Below are 22,830 nucleotides of genomic sequence, written 5' to 3' on the forward strand. Positions count from 1 at the left end.
CTACAGTGCAGTATAAACTCGAAAGAGTCATTAAAAGAGTGATTTCCTATAAAAGAGTGATTTTCTCTAAAAGAGCAAAATACACAGCGGCGTTGAACATCCTTTTCAGGACGCGTCTTTATAAAGATGCCCTTCCGCCCCTGTGTAGTTCCTGAATGCGGTAGAGGGCTCTCCGCTTCAGACGGCCACAGGCGTTGTCTTGTGTGTCTGGGCAGCGATCACACCGAGGCTGCGTTTGTGGATGGTTCATGTTCTCACTGCAAGAACATGACCATGACAACATTGCGGTCACGTGATCAGTGTAGGAATTACAACAGTTTGTATATGTGCCTCCCACTTTTTAAGGGACCAAAAGTAATGGGACAATTGGTTGCTCAGCTGTTCCATGGCCATGTGTGTGTTATTCCCTCATTATCCCATTTACAAGGAGCAGATAAAAGGTCCAGAGTTCATTTCAAGTGTGCTTTTTGCATTTGGAATCTGTTGCTGTCAACTCTCAATATGAGATCCAAAGAGCTGTCACTATCAGTGAAGCAAGCCATCATTAGGCTGAAAAATCAAAACAAACCCATCAGAGAGATAGCAAAAACATTAGGTGAACTTTACCAGTCTGTAAAGTTTGCCGCAAGGCTAAGGCAGGAAACACTTCAAACCGTAAGCACCATATCCGTGAGCATCCTACTATGGAATTTGTGGAGATAAATGCAAGTAGAAATACAGTACACATGATAATAAATTACAGCCCGTTTCATAAAAACACCAGAGTCAATGTAGTTTTAAATGATTTGTAATAACAAGTTTGGCTTAATTTATGTTAATGCTTTCTGTCACATTCACAAATGCAGCAAACTGATTTAAACTTTATGGTGTGCCAACTGTTGTTTTGCCTAAGTGCAGCGCAACAGTATTCCAAAGTGTTTGATAATACTAATAATATATTTTGTTTGTAAAACATAGTACTAAATAGTGTTTACACAATGCATGGCTTTTGGTGACAGTGAAACTGAGGCAGAAATTGTAAGTATTGAACAAAATGCCAATAAACAAATCTGTACATGAATAATATATTTTCAGTAGGTATTGCAGAATTGAACTAAATCACAAATGCAACAAATTACTGAATGCATGCAATAAATATTTTAAGTGTTAACCTGGGCAATAATCATGACAAATGATTACAATTCAATTTCATAAATAATAAAATAACAATAACAAAATTAATTAATATTTACCTGTTTGTGATTTTTCTTTTTTTTTTTTTTTTAACCTTTTTGGATTAAGAGAGTGTCCTGATGTTCATGATCAAAAGTTAAAGGATTAAAGTTGAAGAAATCCTAAATAAAGTTCAAGAATTGGTTATAACTGAAATATTTATCTTTGTGTTTATCAGAAATAGTGTAAGGACACCAACGCGGGAGCTGTGATGAACCTAAATGTGGGAGTTTATTTCAAGAGAACACAGGTGAAACATGTAAGTAGTGTTTTCAGAATATCACAGGTTAGACATAAAGACTTACAATAATCAGAAAATAATCTTCAGTAAAACACAGGACAATGGCAGGAGGCACAGATCCATTATAGGTAACATAATGCAAAGCACTTGCCAAAACAGGGACCATGAGCTTCAAACTGGCATAGCTTCTTCTTTCAAGAGGGGAGCTGGTTTACATCACAAGCCATGAGGTTCACACAGTGTAAACAATGTCACATATCCAGCACTGACACAGCAGGGTTAAGTATAACAAGGAAGTAACACTCAGGCAAGGAGTCATTCATAAATGTCTATATGTAGGAGTCACTCAGGCTTCACTTTAATCTTGTAAAAACTGAGCAGTTCATCAAAACTCGAGTTGAGTAAATACTAGTAAGTCGGCATGCCATATACTCTGTATATTCAAAGTCACATATCTTGAAAATACCAAACATAGCATCGGTGAACAGATTCATGAGCAGATTCATTCGGATTCGACTTCGACTCGGCCTGTTATGGAATCGGTCTTGATTCCGACTCTGCATCGATTGTTTAAATACTCAGACTTGAATTGGACTCAACTAAGGTGGACTCCAACCCAACACTACTCTACAGTATATACATTTATCTGTAGCTTTGTAAGAGCTAGCAGAATTAGGCAGACGGTAAAATTGACAGTTTGAAAGAAATCCCCTCATCCTTAAAAACCACAAACAATAAATTAAAATACAACCCAGATTACATTAAATACTGATTTTCTTGCAATAAGAATAAATGGTTTGCCAAGCACGGTGTATTTAGTCTGGTGAATTATTAGCTGCCAAGAGCATGAAACAAATAAATATTTAGGCTAGAAACCAAAATTATCAATTTTACTATTCAGCCTACGTCATGTTTATAATTTGTCACATTTTGATGCCTATGAAGTTCAAGGTAACATTAATACAATTTATTTTTTAAATTCAGTGTTAAATTTCGTAATGTGTTGGGTCGCCACTTGATGTTAAAATGTTAAATCTGGGTACAAAAGCAAAACCAGTTGAGAACCAGATTTAGAGAGCTGAAATATGAATCCTAAACCATTCTAGCCGTCACGCTCTATAATGCAAGTAAAGACCATCATCTTGGCTTGACAATGGCTTTTCCAGATCTATGCAGCAGTTCAGTGTGTTTATGAACACAATTAAAACCTGTCTGGAATCAACTGAAGACTTGCATAATGGAAGAATGGGAGAAAATCCAGCTTGCTAAAGTTAACAAACTTGTGTCCAACATATTACCTAACATATTACCGAATCAGATGTGTTTATTTTTTGGGTGAATGGTTGGAGCAAACAACTCTCCAAGGTTCAATGGCTCCCAGGTAGAGGATGTGAAAATCTGGTGAGAAAAAAGAGAGAGAGACAAAATCAAACCAACTCTTAGCTAAGGGTCCAGAACAACAACATTAACAGAGCTGACAGACATTACCATACGTGTGCACATAATGTTTGAACATCTGTAGTTTTGCTTATGTAAATGAAGAGTAAAGTTTACTGAACAGCCTGTTAAGCAGCCTGTTTCTTGTGCATGTAGCATCGTGCTAACCATACACCGCACAATATGAACACAATTAAAACCTGCTGCATGCTGTCTGGAATCAACTCTGTTAGCTACAAATGCCAAAATGCATCACACTGACTGACAGAAACAAGCATGAGGGCATTGTGCTGTTATGAGTAATTTTAATGGAGTCTTGTGGAAGGACAATGATTGAAACACTAATGAAGTAATCGTGACAGAGGGAGAGGCTAACAAAAAACATGGCATGGAGAGCCTCCTGAAATTGGCTCTCAGGATTGGTGGGCGTCTTGAATATGAAGAGCATGATTTCCTGTAAAGCTGCTTTAAAAGATGTTTGTTGTGAAAAGCGTTATACAAATAAAAACGACTTAACTTGACTTGACTTTTAGGCCCATTCTCCCTATAGGGAAGTCCTGTGGTGTGACAAATTCAACTCACAGTTGTTTTCTTTTGAATCATGCATGCCATTTACAGCTCCGAACTTGCTTGTGGATCATATTTATTTATTATATCAGCACGCACGATGTAATGCTTTTGAAGCTCAACCTGCTAAATAAATACATGTAGAGCTTGTCAGTAAATAAGCAGTCCTGTGCTTATTTAAGCCAGTATCCTTGATACTGCTTTTGGGCAAATATGGGCCATTTACACTACTGACTCTGTTCAGATGAAGGTGATTACTAGTTACTTGCTGCTTAAATGAAGCACTGCTTTAACATGAAGAAACATGCCCTTTTGAGACTTTGGGTATGTTTATTATTACTGGTCATTTTACAGTGCTTGAAAGCGTGTACTGCATTAAAATGTCATGTTCTTTTTGTTCTTTTTCATATAGATTTCTGAAATTAATTTGGCACCAGCCGCATACAAGTACAGACTAGTTGTTAGGAACTTCATCTGTTAAATTAATATGTTAGACATGTAGGGGTGAATGTTTACATATTTTAATATGGTATTTCACGCAAAAACATTAGTCTTATTTGCCAGGCAAAAAAATAACTTTGAAAGGCAGGCAGTAAACTGAATTTCATTTTACAGGCTTATTGATGTACAATCTTTGTTGACCATGGCAGCTGAAATTTATCAAATGATGATCAAATTATAGAGAAGAGCACAAAGCTATTCCTAAACACCATAAGATTAACCTCAATATGAGAATGTCTGCCAAACCTTGTGCTGTTCTTGGCTGTGTGTAGTTCCAGGCACTCCAAGTATCCTACTCCTACAGAAGGATACAAACGTTAGGAAAGAGTGCCTGTTTTGTTTTTAACAAGGTTCCTGAATATTTAATTTTGACCTTATAAGCTTGTATGGCACATTTTAGGGTGGATTGTTTTGAGAACCTGTCACAATGTAATGCAGGCTTTGCAAATAAGCTGTTGTAGAATGATGGAGCAGTTATAACCTACTTTACCCAGACAGCAAACACACAGCTTGTGAGTGAGCACAGCAAAACACTGTTACTCGATAAAATAAATTCCTATGTGGGACTAAGCATTTGAACAATGTGGAAAGTTCACGTTTTGTTCATAAACAGATTTCTGAATAGTTCAGATTACCGGATAGTAGCTGATTGCACAATGTTTATGCTGAAGGATGTTGACATTATTGTCAGCCGTGTGAGGAGTGTTTGATGGAAAGCTTAGTCTCATTGTAGAAACAGCTGTGAGTATTTGGGAGATGTTCAGCTAACGTTCGTCACTCCATCTGGAGCTGAGATGCAGAGGGTACATTTTGCCTTTCACAAAATCATTACCCTCCGTATCTGAGTCATCGCATCGGATATTAGAGTTTAATTTAAGACATTTAAGATATACGACACACTTTTTGCTGAAAGTGTAGGTGCATTTTTTTTTTTTGGCAGAAAAACACTCACTCTCCTAGTTTTGCTCCCATTTAGGCAGGTAAGGTAAGCACAGCAATGGATAGAAAATTTAATGGAATAGCCTCATGTTGATTCAAGATCGTATAACTTTCTTTCTTCTGTGGAACACAAATTATTTTTTATGATTATATAAAATTATCTGAAACTTTTCCAATTGTGCAATAGTAGCCTACAAAGTAAAAAAATAAATACAAATAATATAAAATAACTAGATAAATAAAAATGGCAGGTAATTATATTACAACTTAATGTGTTAGTCGACGCGTTAAGGATATATGAACTCTAATCGCACCCATACAATAGAATAACTGACAAATATACAAATGTAATGGCTTAATACAGTAATTAGAACTTTTAACTGTTCAAAACTATCTAAGTCAAATCACATACTGCCCAGATTAGAAATGCATGACTGCATAAACAGAGAGTGCGGGTGCTAGATTGGCCTACCTGCAGTCCTGACCTGTCTCCAATTGTGAATGTGTGGCGGATTATGAAGTTCACAATACGGCATCAAAGGCCCTATATAATTGCACAGCTGAAGACCTGCATAATGGATGAATGGGAGAAAATTCAGCTTGCTAAACTTAACACCTTGTACCCAAATGCTTAATACATGTAATTAAAAGAAACGTCTAGGTTACTATTATAGCCCCCGTTCCCTGATGGAGGGAACGAGATGGTATGTTGATTGTAGTGACACAAGGGGCTTCTTTCGAGAGCCTCGGATACCTCAATATGAGAAAAGACCAATGAAAAATTGGCGAACAGAATTTGCATGTTCCACCCCCGGACATACGGGTATAAAAGGTGGGGATCGTGCATCTGTTCAGTCAGGTTCTGCACTAAGGAGCCGAGAATAAGGTTCAGCCAATACGGTGGCTTGGTACAGTGTTGTGGCAAGGTGGACACAAAATCTCGTTACCTCCATCAGGGAACGGGGGTTACACTAGTAATTTAGACATTCCCCTTCTGTCACTCACTCGACGTTGTGTCGATTGTAGTGACACAAGGGGTCCCATTAAATAATGGCACTTACACTGAACCGTGTTACGTGATCTGCTGATACTGGTGCAAGCAAGCTGTTGCGTGCCAAATGAGCATCAGACTGCACATAACCTTCGCCAACGCCCCACTAAGATGACATATTGTTTTTATTAGGTACCCGGCATCCAATCAAGGATTTTCCTTGAGGGGTAGGAACAAGCAACGTGACAACCATGGGAGCAGGCCGCGTCAATTGCTGCCTTTTCTCTCTCTATGTTTCTCCTGATAGAGTGTTAGATGCGGCTGGGGCCATCTAGCTATAACACGCATTGGGGAAGGTGTTCTTTTCCAGTCCTATTCTTTCAGAAGGAAAAGACCCCGCGGAGACCACATCCTGCTCAGGCTGGGGAGGTGAATATGTGGAAAATACTTCACATGGGCCTGTTACGCTCGTGGTGACCACGTTGTGTCTGGACACCTGTTTAGGGGGACTCCTGTCCGCAGAAAACAGGGGTCGGTCCAAGAGTTGAATAATTGGCGGCAGAGGGGGGTGAAGACCACACGATATGTGCTGTGGCGCCATGCCAATCTCGCGACTCGAGTCTGAAGCCAGTGCTGAAGCGGTCTCTTATTAGATTAGATTAGATTAGATTCAACTTTATTGTCATTACACAAGTACGGGTACAAGGCAACGAAATGCAGTTTGGGTCTAACCAGAAGTGCAATAAATACTATTAGTACAAATTAAATTGGACAAAAACTATCCAAGTAAAAGTGCAGTGGAAAGTAATTGCATATTACAGTTAAAGTACGGTTTTGCAAATGTATATGTAAACAATTGGTACTGTAAATAAACAGTCGGCAGTGCAAATGATATTCCAGTCAGATAAGTAGTGCAAGATGCATATGTAAACAGTTGTTACTATAATATAGTCAGCAGTGCAAATGAACATTATAGCAGTGCAAATAACAAAGTGTATGAGGTATGAGGAGGGAGAGGAGAGTTTATCAGTATATGAGGGGAGTGGGATCAGTGAGGGTTAGAGTTCAGTAAAGAGACAGCTCTGGGGAAAAAGCTGTTCTTTAGTCTGCTGGTCCTGGTCTGGAGGCACCTGAAACGCCTGCCAGAGGGCAGGAGAGAAAACAGTCTGTGGGCTGGGTGAGAGGAGTCCTTAAGGATGCTGCGAGGCTCGGTGCAGACAGCGTTTCCTCTGGATGTGCTCGATGGCAGGTAGTTGAGTCCCAGTGATGCGCTGGGCGGTTTCACCACCAGCTGCAGTGCCTTGCGTTCTGCAACAGAACAGCTCCCATACCACACTGTAGCACAGTTGGTCAGGATGCTTTCTATTGCACAGCGATAGAAGTTCACCAGGATAGTCGAGGAAAGCTGATTCTTCCTCAGTGTCCTCAGGAAGAAGAGAGCTGGTGAGCCTTCTTGACCAGGCAGGAGGTGTTGGTTGTCCAGGACATGTCCGCCGAGATGTGGGTTCCCAAGAACTTGAAACTAGAGACACGCTCAACAGCCATTCCATTGATGTGGATGGTGTCGTGTATGCCTCTTGGCTCTTTTCTGAAGTCCACGATGAGCTCCTTCGTTTTGGTGGTGTTGAGGAGCTGGTTATTTTCAGTGCACCATGTGGCCAGGTGCTTGATCTCCTCCCTATAGGCAGTCTCATCGTTGTTGCTGATGAGACCAATCACCGTAGTGTCGATCCGCAAACTTGATGATGGAATTAGATTCGTACACAGGTTTGCAGTCGGAGGTGAAGAGGGAGTAGAGAACGGGCTTAGCACACAGCCCTGTGGTACACCAGTGTTGAGTGTGATGGACGTGGAGCAGGTGAAGCCAGATCGAACATTCTGGGGTCTGTTGGTCAAAAGTCCAAAATCCAGTTGCACATGGAGGTGTTGATGCCCAGGTCTCCAAGTTTGGCTATTAGCTTAGTTGGGATGACAGTATTGAATGCTGAGCTGAAGTCAACAAACAGCATGCGTGCATAGGTGTTCTTTTGTCCAGATGTGTGAGCACAGAGTGCAGTGCCATGGAAACTGCATCCTCTGTGCTCCTATTGCTACTGGTAGGCAAACTGATGTGAGTCCAATGTGGATGGTAGAGAGTCTTTTAGGTGTGCCAGGACCAGCCGCTCAAAGCACTTCATTACGATGGGTGTGAGTGCTACAGGGCGGTAGTCGTTAAGGCACTTCGGGCTGGAGTGTTTTGGCACTGGCACAATGGAAGTGCATTTAAAGCATGTTGGTACAGCTGCTTGGGCAAGAGACAGGTTGAAAATGTCTGTAAAAACCCCAGCGAGCTGCTCCGCACATGCTCTGAGTACTGCGACCAGGGATGTTGTCTGGTCCTGCAGCCTTGTGCACGCTGATCCTGCTCAGTGCATTGCAGACATCTGTAGACGAGAGTGTGATTGGCGGGTGGTCTGCTGAGGATTTGAGCTTGGTGGCAGAATCTCTGTTGCCTCTTTCAAAGCGAGCATAAAAGTCATTTAGCTCGTTCAGGAAGTTGGCATCAGTGGCTGCTGGGGGTGGAGTGAGTTGGTTTGTAGTCACTGATGGCCTGAATGCCCTGCCACATACGTCGAGGGTCAGTGTTGGAAAAGTGTCCCTCTATCTTAAGCTTGTAGCAGTGCTTGGCCTCTTTGATGCCTCTTTTCAGATTTGCTCTGGAAGTGCTATAGGCTTGTGCATCTCCTGATCTGAAGGCAGTTTTGCGTGTCTTCAATAGGAGTCGCACTTCCCTGTTCATCCATAGCTTCTGATTTGGGTATATGGTGATCTGCTTCTGGGTTGTAACACTGTCAATGGTGGTATTAATATAATCCAGTACAGAGGAGGTGTAGCAATCAATGTCCGTGTGAGAGTCACTGGTGGCTTGAGAAGCAAACACACTCCAGTCAGTGTGTAGAAACCTTTCCTGGAGTGTGAAATCTGCCCCGCGAGGCCACACCTTGATGGTCTTCACTGATGGCTTCACGCGATTGATGAGAGGTGCATATTTGGGAGTGAGGAACAAAGAAAGGTGATCTGACTGCCCCAGGTGGGGGAGGGGTTTCGTGACGTAAGCTCCAGCCATGTTTGTGTAAACATGGTCTAAAGTTTTGTTTCCTCTGGTGTGACAGGAAACATGCTGGTGAAATTTCGGTAGTACTGACTTTAAGTTTGAATGATTAAAATCACCAGCAACAATAAGCGCAGCTTCGGGTGGGCGGTCTGTTGTTTACTGATGGCTGTGTGAAGTTCTTTCATAGCGAGCTTAGCATCAGCATCCGGGGAATATAGGCTGCAGTTATAATGGTGGAAGTGAACTCCCGCGGTAGATAAAGCGGTCTACATTTAACCATGAGAAACTCAAGGTTAGCTGAACAATGTCTCCCAACAATAGCAGAGTTTGTGCACCAAGCTCTGTTAATGTAAATGCACAATCCACCACCTCTGGTCTTACGGAGCCATCTATTGTTCTATCCGCCCGAATTTATGGCGTCCCGCTAGCTCAATAAGCGTTGTCCGGTATCCCGCTGTTTAACCATGTTTCCGTGAAGATTAGGACATTACAGTTCAAAAGTCTCTTGCTGCATGTGATGTTGAGTCGAATCTCGTCCATTTTGTTCAACAGCGACCGTACATTGGCAAGGAAAATGCTGGGTAAAGAGAGCCGATGTGGTGTTAGCTTTAGCTTATCTCTTAGTCCTCCGCGCTTCCCCGCCTTTGTTTACGATCTCGACGCCGCCTGCGAGCACTTCCGCCCGGCCGGGCAGAGTGTATAGCCTCGGGTGTTCTGGCGATCTCAGGAAGCATTCGAAGGTTGTCCATAAAACTGTCGGAAGTTCGCAAACCAATATCCAAAAGCTCACATCGGGTGTACGATGTAAAGGCACAACTGTTCCGCACGAACAGACCCGAAATGAGCAACAAAAATATAGCAAAATTGCAGAATCTGGAGAGACCGCGAGCCTCGCGATGTACTCGCGCCGCCATCTTGGTTTAAGAATGCATCAACCCTAGCGGCACGACCATGGCTGAAGATGCCATATGCCCCAGGAGCCTCTGGAACTCTTTTAGGGTGCCTATTTTGAACGACGAAAGGCATTTCAGCACTTATTGTGCGTGCTCGTTTGTGAGGCACACTATCATTGAGACTAACTCCATGCCAAGAAAAGACATGCTCTGAACCAGTGAGAGTCCCATTTGACCTAAAACCCTACAGTCAGGTCCATAAATATTGGGACATCGACACAATTCTAATCTTTTTGGCTCTATACACCACCACAATGGATTTGAAATGAAACGAACAAGATGTGCTTTAACTGCAAACTTTCAGCTTTAATTTGAGGTTATTTACATCCAAACTAGGTGAACGGTGTAGGAATTACAACAGTTTGTATATGTGCCTCCCACTTTTTAAGGGACCAAAAGTAATGGGACAGATTAACAATCATAAATAAAACTTTCACTTTTTAATACTTGGTTCCAAATCCTTTGCAGTCAATTACAGCCTGAAGTCTGGAACGCATATACATCACCAGACACTGGGTTTCATCCCTGGTGATGCTCTGCCAGGCCTCTACTGCAACTGTCTTCAGTTCCTGCTTGTTCTTGGGGCATTTTCCTTCAGTTTTGTCTTCAGCAAGTGAAATGCATGCTCAATCGGATTCAGGTCAGGTGATTGACTTGGCCATTGCATAACATTCCACTTCTTTCCCTTAATAAACTCTTTGGTTGCTTTCGCAGTATGCTTCGGGTCATTGTCCATCTGTACTGTGAAGCCTTTCAATGAGTTCTGAAGCATTTGGCTGAATATGAGCAGATAATATTACCTGAAACACGTCAGAATTCATCCTGCTGCTTTTGTCAGCAGTCACATCATCAATAAATACAAGAGAACCAGTTCCATTGGCAGCCATACATGCCCACGCCATGACACTACCACCACCATGCTTCACTGATGAGGTGGTATGCTTTGGATCATGAGTAGTTCCTTTCCTTTTCCATACTCTTCTCTTCCCATCACTCTGGTACAAGTTGATCTTTGTCTCATCTGTCCATAGGATGTTATTCCAGAACTGTGAAGGCTTTTTTAGATGTTGTTTGGCAAACTCTAATCTGGCCTTCCTATTTTTGAAGCTCACCAATGGTTTACATCTTGTGGTGAACCCTTAACCCTCAGAATCCTGGAGATTGTTCTTGATCTTGCCAACTGTTGTGAAGGGTGTTTTATTCACCAGGGAAATAATTCTTCGGTCATCCACCACAGTTGTTTTCCGTGGTCTTCCGGGTCTTTTGGTATTGCTGAGCTCACCGGTGCATTCTTTCTTTTTAAGAATGTTCAAAACAGTTGATTTGGCCACACCTAATGTTTTTGTTATCTCTCTGATGGGTTTGTTTTGATTTTTCAGCCTAATGATGGCTTGCTTCACTGATAGTGACAGCTCTTTGGATCGCATATTGAGAGTTGACAGCAACAGATTCCAAATGCAAATAGCACACTTGAAATGAACTCTGGACCTTTTATCTGCTCCTTGTAAATGGGATAATGAGGGAATAACACACACCTGGCCATGGAACAGCTGAGCAGCCAATTGTCCCATTACTTTTGGTCCCTTAAAAGTGGGAGGCACATATACAAACTGTTGTAATTCCTACACGTTCACCTGATTTGGATGCTAATACCCTCAAATTAAAGCTGAAAGTCTGCAGTTAAATCACATCTTGTTCGTTTCATTTCAAATCCATTGTGGTGGTGTATAGAGCCAAAAGATTAGAATTGTGTCGATGTCCCAATATTTATGGACCTGACTGTAAATGGCCGAGGTACCTGAGCCCCTGGTCCCTGTGAGCCTCTCGAGATTGAGCTAAGATCAGCCAGTCATCGAAGTTAATTGAGTATCGCGGATGCTCACTTCCCTTAACGTGGAAAAGGGTGGCCTCTGCGACCTTCGTGAAGACGAGAGGGACAGGGACAGGCCAAAGGGGAGAACCGTGTACTGGTATGCTCGGCCCTTGAACGCAAACCATAGAAAGGGTCAGTGTCGGGGCAAAATCGAGATTTGATAGTACGCGTCCTTCAGGACTACCGCTGCAAACCAATCTTGACTGCGAACTCATGTTAGAATATGTTTTTGCGTGAGCATCTTCTACGGGAGTTTGTGCAGAGCCCAGTTGAAAACACGCAGGTCTAATATTGGCCTCAACCCACCTCCTGTTTTGGGTACGATGAAGTAAGGGCTGTAGAGACCCTTCTCCATCTCGGCTGAAGGGACAGGCTCTATCACATCCTTTTGTTAAAGGGTAGCGATATCCGCGTGCAGGGTGCTGCTTTTTCGCTGTGCACCGCAGTGGGGCAGATGCCGCTGAAATGAGGCGGGCACCTGGTGAACTGAATCACGTGGCCGAGTTGTATGGTCCTGGCCAGCCAGCGCGACATGTTGGAAAGTGTAAGTGTAAGAGTCCAAACTCTGCGCAAGGGGCACTAAGGTGACAATCACTTTTGACGTACCTGGTGGTACCTAGCGACGGTACGCAGGTATTGTTGCGTTGGGAGGCAAAGTTGCTTCTTGAGGCATGTGTGCTGAGAAAAGTCTCAAAGCACTTACGTTGCTCTGCGTACCCGGCAGGGGATGGGTTAGTGACTGAGGAGGAGGTCCTAGTGAGGTGTCCTCTGGGCTCGTCAGAACCGGCCGGCCAGGGTTGTGTACGTTGTACAGTCATGGGTGTGGAGGTGAAGTTTCTACATCCATAGTCCATATGTCCTGCCTGTATGAGGTTGATGCCTGGGCACCACGAGAATTGATTTTCCTCCCAGCCTCTACCGGGTGAAGGAGTTGTTTGGCTACCAGCTCCTGTGTGAACATCTCGTCCCTTGGGAGGTCCATCTCAGGAACCCTTGGGAGCTTTTCGGGTCCACAAAGAGGTTCCGGCGGGTAGCTCTACGCTGGGGCTGAGAGCTGGGCCCTAGTTGAGGCTCAGCTACCTGTTGGTTCCTTGTTGCCACAAGAGGATGTCCTCGGCGAGAAGATGGGGCTCGGCTGGTAGTATGGCACCGAGGCATGATGTGTTGAATGGCCTCAGTCTGCTTTTTACCCCTGAAAACTGCTGTGCAAAGTTTTCTATGGTGTTGCCGAATAGACTGAACTGGGAGATGGGGGCATTGAGAAAGTGAGCTTTCTCAGTCTCCCGCATCTCGACCAAGTTCAGCTAAAGATGTCGGTCCTGGACCACAAGGGTGGCCATCGCCTGACCAAGTGCCCGGCTGTGACCTTCATAGCCTGGAGGGTGAGGTCAGTAGCTGAGTGCAGTTCCTGCAGCACATCAGAATCAGGACTAACCACATGCAGATCTTTTAGTGTCTTGGCCCGGTGGACTTGCAGGAGGGCCATGGCATGCATGGCGGAGTCGGCCTGTCCAGAGGCCTTGTAGGCTTTCACTGTCAGTGATGATGTCATCCTACAGGCCTTGGAGGGGAGTGCAGGGCGATCCCGCCAAGTGGCCGAGCTTTGCAGTCACAGGTGCATCACAACCGCTTTGTCTGCTTTGTGGGACCTCCGTGGACCCGTGAACCGCCCCGCCGTTGAGGGTAGTGAGAGCGGACAAGTAAGGAGGTTGGTTCCAGGCAGTAAAAGGTGCCCTCCATGGCCTTGTCAACTCATCATGAAGTTTCCAGTCCAGCCCCACACTCACGACAGCCCAGGCAAGCATATCGGACATCTGTATGTCAGCCTCGAACTGGGCTTGCAGACCTGAAGGTGGCAGTCCTCCGTGTCAGACGCCGCGACACTCTGCGATGCAGCACTGATGTAATCAACTTGCTCCATGTCGCCGGCAGAGACATCAGATTGACCATGAGGTGAGCCGGTCACATGATGGAAGCAATCGAGCGTGCTGCAAGGCGGGTGGTTCATGGAGATTTACCCGGCGAAACTGCACCAGCTTAACTCCTCAAATCGCATCCATCTCTAGCCGGGTTTTCTTTTGTGATAATGATGGGCTGAAGGTACATAATCTACACCGGTAACCAGCTGCTTACTTACACTGTTTCATGTTTCCTATCATTGCACATTCTTTCTTCACACATGATAATATAATTTCAGATCAAATCAATATCTCTTGTCCATGTATTTACTTGGCAAGTATTTGTGTAATAATTAGGATAATGTGCAGTCAGTTTATCGAAAAAATAATCCTCTTCAAGATGATACAAGATCATCACTCTGTCTGCTCCATCTTTTGTCCAATATTAATCCACCTTTTGTGCTATTTTTTACATATTTGTCAGAACAAAGATTCATATTTGCCCACAGTTCTTTGCATTTTATGTTTTTACTGTAGCTCCTCCAACATACCTTTTATGAATCTTATAATAAATGTTTTTTTATGACTGTTATGGTGCATGTTGAGGTAACCTGTTGTTTGGAGGGTAAGTCTGGACTTGAAACACAATGAGGTGCACTATTTCAGTGCATGTTATTGCAGGTAATGAGTAGGAGATAAAATGAGAAAGAGACGAGATCAGGTCCTGCAGACAACCTCATGGGTAATGATTGATTCTCTACTGACCTTGATGGAGCAGGATAGATATCACAAACCAATTCCTCAGATACAACAGACCAATATTCAAAGATGTTGGATAAACTTCTAGCCACATCTCTGGTCCTCTTCCAACTTTTCCTTAATCCACTGCAGATAACAGCATGCTGATATCTTCCTGATTTGTCTCTCTGTGATTGGCTGATGTTATCACAGCTTGCCTTTTCTCATGGCACTGTAGCCATTGTTTCTATTAAATTATAAATCAACATGCCTGTTTACATAAAGTAGCCTCTAGGCCAGGGGCAACCTATGGCACATGTGCCGACATTGGCACGTGGAGGGGTAATCACTGGCATGCCAGCAATGGCGAGAGAGGAGTAGGCTGTTTTATTTATATATTATCTACATCTTGATGGACTCCTTCCTTATGATCATGCAGCATGTGTTCATGAGCTGAATGGGAAGCAAAACAAAAAGTTCAAATGTAACTACTACAGGATACCCAACAGACTCATGCAGCGTATGCAAGCCATTTACGCATCACGAGCCGGCAGCGCTTCAATTTCAGTTAATCACACGTCTGCTTTGCTTCGGTCAGGTTGCGCAGATGACAGCCCACATTCAGTGTTTAATTTGTTTCTTTTTGTTTCAGAACAACACGTGATGTAATAAGGTAAACATCACTATTGTCCCTTGAGATTTCCAACCCAGCATACAGGTACACCCTCCTTAAACCAAGGTCACACTCAAAATTTAATTAAAAGATTAAAAGAGAAAACATTAACCCACATCTTGGGGTCTATTCAAAATATAAATTAAACCTGGAAATAAAGTTTTAGGATTTTGCAGGTCCTATTCTCTGAAAAGGCTAAATAGTTGATTGGCTTGTGACATGCAAAATGGCTTGCACGTGCAGCGTGAGTCTCATCACACTTTAATAGTGTTTAGTCTTACCAGAAAATGTTTAATATTAAAAGTGTACATACAAATCTAAATGGACAATTCTTAATTCTTAATACATTCTTAATACATTGCCCTTGTGTTCCTGTGGACGATTAATAATGCACGTTATTTAAAAAAAAAAAATGCTTGCTTTCATAAAATGCTTGTCTTTTACCACAATATTATACATAACAACATTCCTTGTCAGTATATGTAACCAGTGACTCACAGGCTGTGTTTTAATGTTTACCTGAACTTGACCTTTGACATCCTTGTCCTTTCTCAAAAGTGGGTGCTGGGGTGTTTCAAATTTCAACTAATTCTGTGTCCATTCTGGTATGGAATGCCCACTTTTCACTATCCAATCAAATCCTAATAGATAATTAGGTCCCATCCTACAAATCTTTCTTGTTGAAAATCCTTTTTCCTTTGGGAGCACTGTAAAAAAAATTCCGAATGTTGTTTTTAAATTGAAAAAAAAAGAAAGAAAAAAAGCTTAATCGTTCAGCCCAAGTAAATCAAAGCTCTCTCTGTGCATAGAGTTTATAGGTCTACTATAGGGTAGTCTTGTAACCTTTAACTTGATAAAATATTTGAAAAGAACAGTTGAAACTTTTCTTACTATTTTATTTTAACACCCTTTATCATGTCTATTGTCTCTCTTTAGGACAGCCACAGTTTTGTCTGTGTAAGCATTGTGTAAGTATGCTTACATCTAGAGTCTTGGTTGTAGGCGGCATTGAATTTATGAGCGTCTGTGTTTAGCCCCTTTGAAGCCTTTGCAGGGTCACAATGTTTTTGAGTGCAGGCCAGTCGTTGGGGAGAACAACAGAAGTGATTTGTATACTTGGCCAGTGCACATCCACACATTAATGAGTTGCCTGTACTGATTTAATGAAGTTCCTCACTTTCACTGCTCCCTACAGATGAAGACAAAATGGATCTGACATCATAAAAAAGTCTAATGGGGTTAATATTTGATTGATTTGATTAGTGCCCTCTCATAGGCTATTTTGGCTTTGTTTTTTGTTTTTTTTTCAGGACCCTCATTTCCCTTTGGTACCTCTGCTGAAACTAATGTAATCTAACAATGTTAGTTATTAGGACTCGGAATGAGGAATTAGAGAAGCAGACAGCTGAAAGGAATAGTGCGCTCAAGAATTATAATTGTTTCATAATGTATGCACCCTCATGACATTTCAAACCAGTATGAACACAATAGAAGAGGCTTTGAAGAATATTTATACTGTTCTTTTCCATACAAATAAATTAATGGATGCTGTCAAGCTCCAAAAGGACAGAAAAAGCAACAAAATTAGCCTAAACGACTTATGTGCTATATTCCAAGTGTTCTTAAGACAAACGATAGCTTTTTGTTTGGAACAGACCTGAAGTCCACAACAAATTTTGGTCTGTTCCTCAAACAAATACATTATATGGCTTCAGAAAACTGGCTGGATGGACTGTTTATGGTAGATAAGCCTTTTGTTTGCCACAGAGAAAAGAAAGTCATAATTTATGGCTGTGGAATGACATAAGGGATATTTTTTGGTGATGGGTGAAAGGTGCCATGCGATGTTCCTGGCATGGTACTCAGAGTTACAGGCTCCTTATGGTTAGAATTAGAGCGGGGGTGGGGTTAGGACATCTGCTGCCTCCCAGGAACAAACAAAAATTTTAGGGTGAACTATTGTAATGATAATAAATTGTTGTAGGGAAAAGAGTGGATTTGACATTTGTGGTGTCTTTCAAATAAGAGGTAATAATCCCAATCTTGCTCAGCGTTCACAGCATGCGTACAGCTTTTAAAAGGCCACACATAAAATTAACAGAGGTAGCCAGCTTCCTCATTTGCCTTTGACCTAATCAAGAGCACTAATTTATGATGTCTGACCAAAGGGATGCGTTACACACCAGTGGTATATGTTGGAGGTTTATTCATTACTGGCTAAATTAATGAGACATTCTTATATCATCATGTTAATGAGACATGACAGGAAGTGGTAATTATTGTCATTATTGCAGCATGAAGAGTTTACATGTTTCCATTGATCATGGTATAAATATTTGGGAGGTTGTACTTTCTTGTTTTGATTATTGGGGGGTTACCTCAATCAATGTAATAAATACCTTAATAAAATAAATAAAAAACTAATATAATTAAAGAGGTAACTTTTAAAATTATTCAAAGAATATATCCTGTCAGATTATATTACTAAAATATGTACAATTTAAACAATGAATGTGCATTCTGTAAATTTGGACCAGAAACATTAACTCACCTATTTTGGAATTGCCATCTTGTCAAAAGATTCTGGAAGGATGTTGTTAAATATATGTGTACACAAACAAATTATACTTTTTCCATTGAAGAAAACAAAGTTTTAATTTATTTTCATCACAATAACAAAGACATAACTTTTCTTTTATTGTAAATGTAAAAATTAAAACTTTTTACATAAGTTATGGTCAGATAATTTTTTTTTTATATTATCCTATTTTTGGTAGACTTAAAAGGACATTACAAGATGATTACATTTTGTAAAAATAGTAAAGCCAAAAGATTTGTAAAGATCTTTAATTTCTATAATATTACATAATGCTGTTTGTATTGTTTTAACTTTTCCCCCTTATTTTTCTCTTTATACTTTCTATATCAATAAAAAAAACCATTGATCAAATAAGCAGCCTTCAAATTTGTACACAGAACTGTTAAAAGCTGTGAATTTCAATTTGATGTTCAAACTTTGTTTGCTCACGTAACTGTCAGCTGTAATAAATTATATCCCCATTAAAATATGATACATAATAAAAGTAGATCTGATAAATCGTATATTTGCCCTGTATAAATAACAATATATAGGAACTGTATCTAAAATAAATAAGGGGTGATAAATAAATAATAATACAACAGGCTGGAAAAATGACATTAATTCATTTAGTATCCTATATATTTTGTATGTGCTGAAACTTGACACCGGGTGACACACCCTGAAAACGGCACCATTAGATCGGTTTCATGCTGAAGAAAAAGTACGGGTTTTTTTTCTCACGTAATTGTAAATGAGTTTAAATGTCACCATCATACTGTATGTCGAAAAGGATTGAAGCCTGTCATGCAAAACATGAGCTCATTGATGTCATAAAATATCAGTATGCTTTTTATGCCAACCATTACTCCTTGTTGGCTTCCGTAAATAATTAGTTTATACGTAGGATTATGTTTTACCTAAGTTTAATGGTGTAATGCTTAAATATTTAGTGTGTAAATTGTGACTTAGTGCCCATTAACGCCACAACTAGACTAAGTTGTAACTTACGTATAGCTGGTGGCAACGGGCTCGAGAAGTCTTAAATGTCTTAAACTCGTGTGACCTACTTTTTTCTGTGGAACACAAATAATGATATTTTGAAGGAGATATGATGTGAATATAGCCATACAATGCAAGTCAATGGGGTCCAAATTTTTAAGCTCCAAAAGAGACAGAAAAGGGTGCATAAAGGTTATTCATAGCAAGAATCCAGTAGTTAAATCAATCTTCTGAAAAGTATTGGTTTTGGGTGAGAACAGACAAAAATGTAACTCCTTTTTCTTTGGCAATAATTTGTCACTGGATAAGATGCTACAGATGCAACTAAATAAAATGTGATTAAGGTAGTATTGTCACTACTTTTGTTTAGTTACTTCCTGACACAGTATATAATGTAATTTAAGGTTGTGTCTTTGTGTTTGCTTATGCAATAAAGCAGATAAACCACTAACTACACTTTCTATACATTTTAAATTATGTATTGCTTATTATATAGTTTGTTTATTTTACAGTTCTTTCAATATTTTCTTTTCCTTCCCTACCCTACACTCTCAAGTCCATTATAATGAGGAAATTACTGTACTATTCTCAAGCAGTATTACAGACTAGTTAGACAAGAATAAAAAGCTGAGCACATGTACCTGCCTCTTTTTAACATGCATAAAATAATCAGCACACCTTAAAATGCAGCCACATGTTCTATTGTAAATTACCTTATCTGTTTAATAACTTCCTGTTTAATCTGAAGATGGTGGCCTTGAGTGTGTGTGTGTGTGTGTGTGTGTGTGTGTGTGTGTGTGTGTGTATGTGTGTGTGTGTGTGTGTGTGTGTGTGTGTGTGTGTGTGTGTGTGTGTGTGTGTGTGTGTGTCAGATAGACAGTAGAGAGAAAAAGGGAGTTCAAGCTCAAATATTGGGCCTCAGAGTCACTCACCCCTCAGAGCCCTTGACCACCCAGAGTCACTCACCCTTGTAGAAGCAGAAATCTCAATTACCGTCACACTTAACATTGGCTGCAGGTCCAGGTTTGAGGCACCATTTGGCCCATCATGAGGTTAATTTACAGTCCAGGAAGAACAACCATGCAGTATCAAGCACGGAATTCAAGGTCTTGGCTCAGGCGGGTCACTTTTTATGGCAAGGAGCACAGTGCCTTGAACTCACTGCAAACTCATTTAACTCTTCAAGAGGAATCTTAACTTGTGATATGTGCCAACTGAGTGATCAACAGTTACTGAATTTAGTTTAACTGAAGTGCTGGTGGAAATATCTAAAAATGTACAACATTAAATGTTGGTCAACATGCCTTTTTTACATTACATTTACGCAGTTGGCTTATTTCCAAAGTGACAAGTGCATTCAATCTATAGCAAAATTTTTAAGGGATAGTTCACCCAAAAAATTTAATTATTTCATAATTTATTCACCCTCATCCTATCCCAGATGTTTATGACTTTCTTTCTTCAGCATAATACAAACTAAGAATTTTAGAAGAATATCTTAGCTCTGTAGGTCTATATAATTAAAGTGGATGGCGATCAGCACTTTAAAGCTCAAAAAGCACAGACAATCATAGTAAAAGTAATCCATTTGACACAAGTAGTTAAATTAATGTGTTCTAAAACGATATGATTGCTTTGGGTGAGAAACAGATCAATATTTAAAACCTTCAACATAATTGTTTAATATGGTCACTCTCCAATGTGCATCCATCAGGGGAATCAGTTCACGCTTTCTCTAGTGTGAAGTTAGCGAGCTGGAATGGACGGCTCCAAGGCTGGGCTACCAGGGCCCTGAATGTTTTGATCATCTTTTGTAGAGTCATCAGAAGTTTCAGTGCTTAGGTATCAAGTTGCCTTATCATTGATGCGGGCCCTATGCCCCCCCACAATGTCTCCTCCCCTGTTCTCTCTCTCTCTCCCTCCTTCCTTCCATCTTGTTCCATTTCCCTAGGAATGGGGAACACTCCCCAAGTCCGGCTCCCCCAGCAGAAAGAGTCTGCTGCTACTAGTGTGGGTGGAAGGCTTGGGCCGGTCTGCTGGAGTTGCGGGAGCTGGGTCATTTCGAGAGCTGAGCCTGGTAATGGAGTTGGGGGCCTTGATCCAGATTCTCTACACCCCACAGAGCGCCCCTGAGCGAGCAGTGATGTACCAAATACCTGTGAGTATTAAGGGGTGTACAAACCAAGCCTTACTGGATTCAGGTTGTAATCAAACCTCCATTCATCAATGCTTGGTTCAAAATGGAAATTGGAGGCAAATAATCAGGTGAAGTTTAGGTGTCTATACGGGGATATTCATTATTATCCTGTAGTGACCATCACGATAATATTCCAGGGACAAAAGCATAATATCGAGGCGGTGATCAGTCCTCGCCTCAACTATCCGCAAATTTTAGGAACTGAGAGGCCGGCTTTCTGATCATTATTGAAGGGGTTGTGTGTAGATAGGTTCTGTAAGAAAGTAAACAGCGCTGGCTGAGGAGGCGTGGCTTGGGTCGCCTGTGGCTGCTCCACGTCAGGCTGATGCTGGGGAAGGGGAGGTGTCATCCTCCCATACCCTTAGGGAATTCCCAGTAGGGGATTTTCCACTAGAGCAGTCATGAGACAAAATCCAGAGGCACGCTTTTAACCAAGTGAAAGTGTTTGATGGTCAATGTCTTCAGCTGGGCTGAAAGATCGGTTCTATAGAATGACACAGGACACTTGGACAAATGAAAATACAACCCAGCCATCGGGAAATGTTATTCCAGGGGGCTCCTCATAATCCAATTGCAGGTCACTTGGGACAGGGGAAAACACTAAGCGCTCTCATGGCCCATTTCTATTGGCCGGGCATTCATGGGGATGTTCGCCGGTGGTGTGAAGCATGCCGTGAATGTCAGCTGGTGAATCTGCCGGCCGCTCCAAAAGTGCCATTGCATCCCCTTCCACTGAAAATGATCTTCCGAGTGGGGATTCTGTACGAAATCCTCACTGATCAGAGCATGGCTTTTATGTCACCTACACTATGTGAGCTGTATGAACTATTGGGTATTAAATTGATTTGGACAAACGTGTACCATCCACAAACAGATGGGTTGGTCGGACAATTTAAAAAGACCTTAATGCTTGAACACCTGTCCCGCAAGCCTTCTAAGGGTTTTCCACATTTGAATAGCTTTTTTGGGCTTAAGCACCGTGTCATTAGTTAATGTCATGAAGGAAAATTGGGAGAAGGGACATTCGCAGAGCAAAAATGAACTCCACACATTGGGGAAAGAACGTTAGTCCAGGCTGTATAACAGGGGAGCTCGGCTATGAGAGTTTACAAAGGGAGATTCTTGTATTCTATCCACATCAAGCACAAAATTAGTTGAGAAGTTGCAATGGCCCTTTGAGGTCACACGGTGAGTTGGGGAAGTTGATTATGAGGTAGTGCGTATGGATAGGGGTGGGGCATGTCAGATTTACCATCTCAACCTACTAAAACCATGGAGAGAGGCGGCACTGTTGACGGTAGTTCTGGAGAGGGAGGAGCTCGGACTGGAGGTGAATCTAAAAGCCAATCACTTCATCCCAGTCCCTTGTGGAGACCACCTCTCACCATCACAATGTACAGAGGTTGCCAGGTTGCAAAACAATTTCTCTGAAGTGTCACACTAATCTAATAAAACACTGTATCAAGACAACCCCAAGGGTAGTGGCACGTAGTCGTCCATACAGCTTACCCGAACATAAGAAACGTAATATGGGAAGAATTAAAGGCCATGCTCGATATGGGGGTAATAGAAGAATCCCACAGTGACTGGGCTAGCCAGTGGTATTGGTACCTGTGATGAGGAGGAGGGCATGCTTGGTCCGAGAGGATTCAGAGAGAGAGTGAGATGCATGCAGCAGGGTTTTGTGGGTGTTAATCCGGTTCCTGTTTCCTCCTTTCCCAATGAACAAGAGGCTTGTCTGCCACACTGGTGCCGAAACCCAGGACTGGAGGAAGACGTACTGTCAAAGAGCCCACATTGCTGATGCATGATCATGACGCCGAGGAGAGGACTGGTTCGATGGTAATGGAGCAGTCCGCCAGGAGACAGAGGACCGTCTGCAGTCCGTCAGGAGGTGGAGGAGACGTTGCCGTCCACCAGGGGACAGAGGAGACAC

This window comes from Xyrauchen texanus, chromosome 39 (assembly GCF_025860055.1).
Source record: "Xyrauchen texanus isolate HMW12.3.18 chromosome 39, RBS_HiC_50CHRs, whole genome shotgun sequence".
Classification (NCBI taxonomy): domain Eukaryota; kingdom Metazoa; phylum Chordata; class Actinopteri; order Cypriniformes; family Catostomidae; genus Xyrauchen; species Xyrauchen texanus.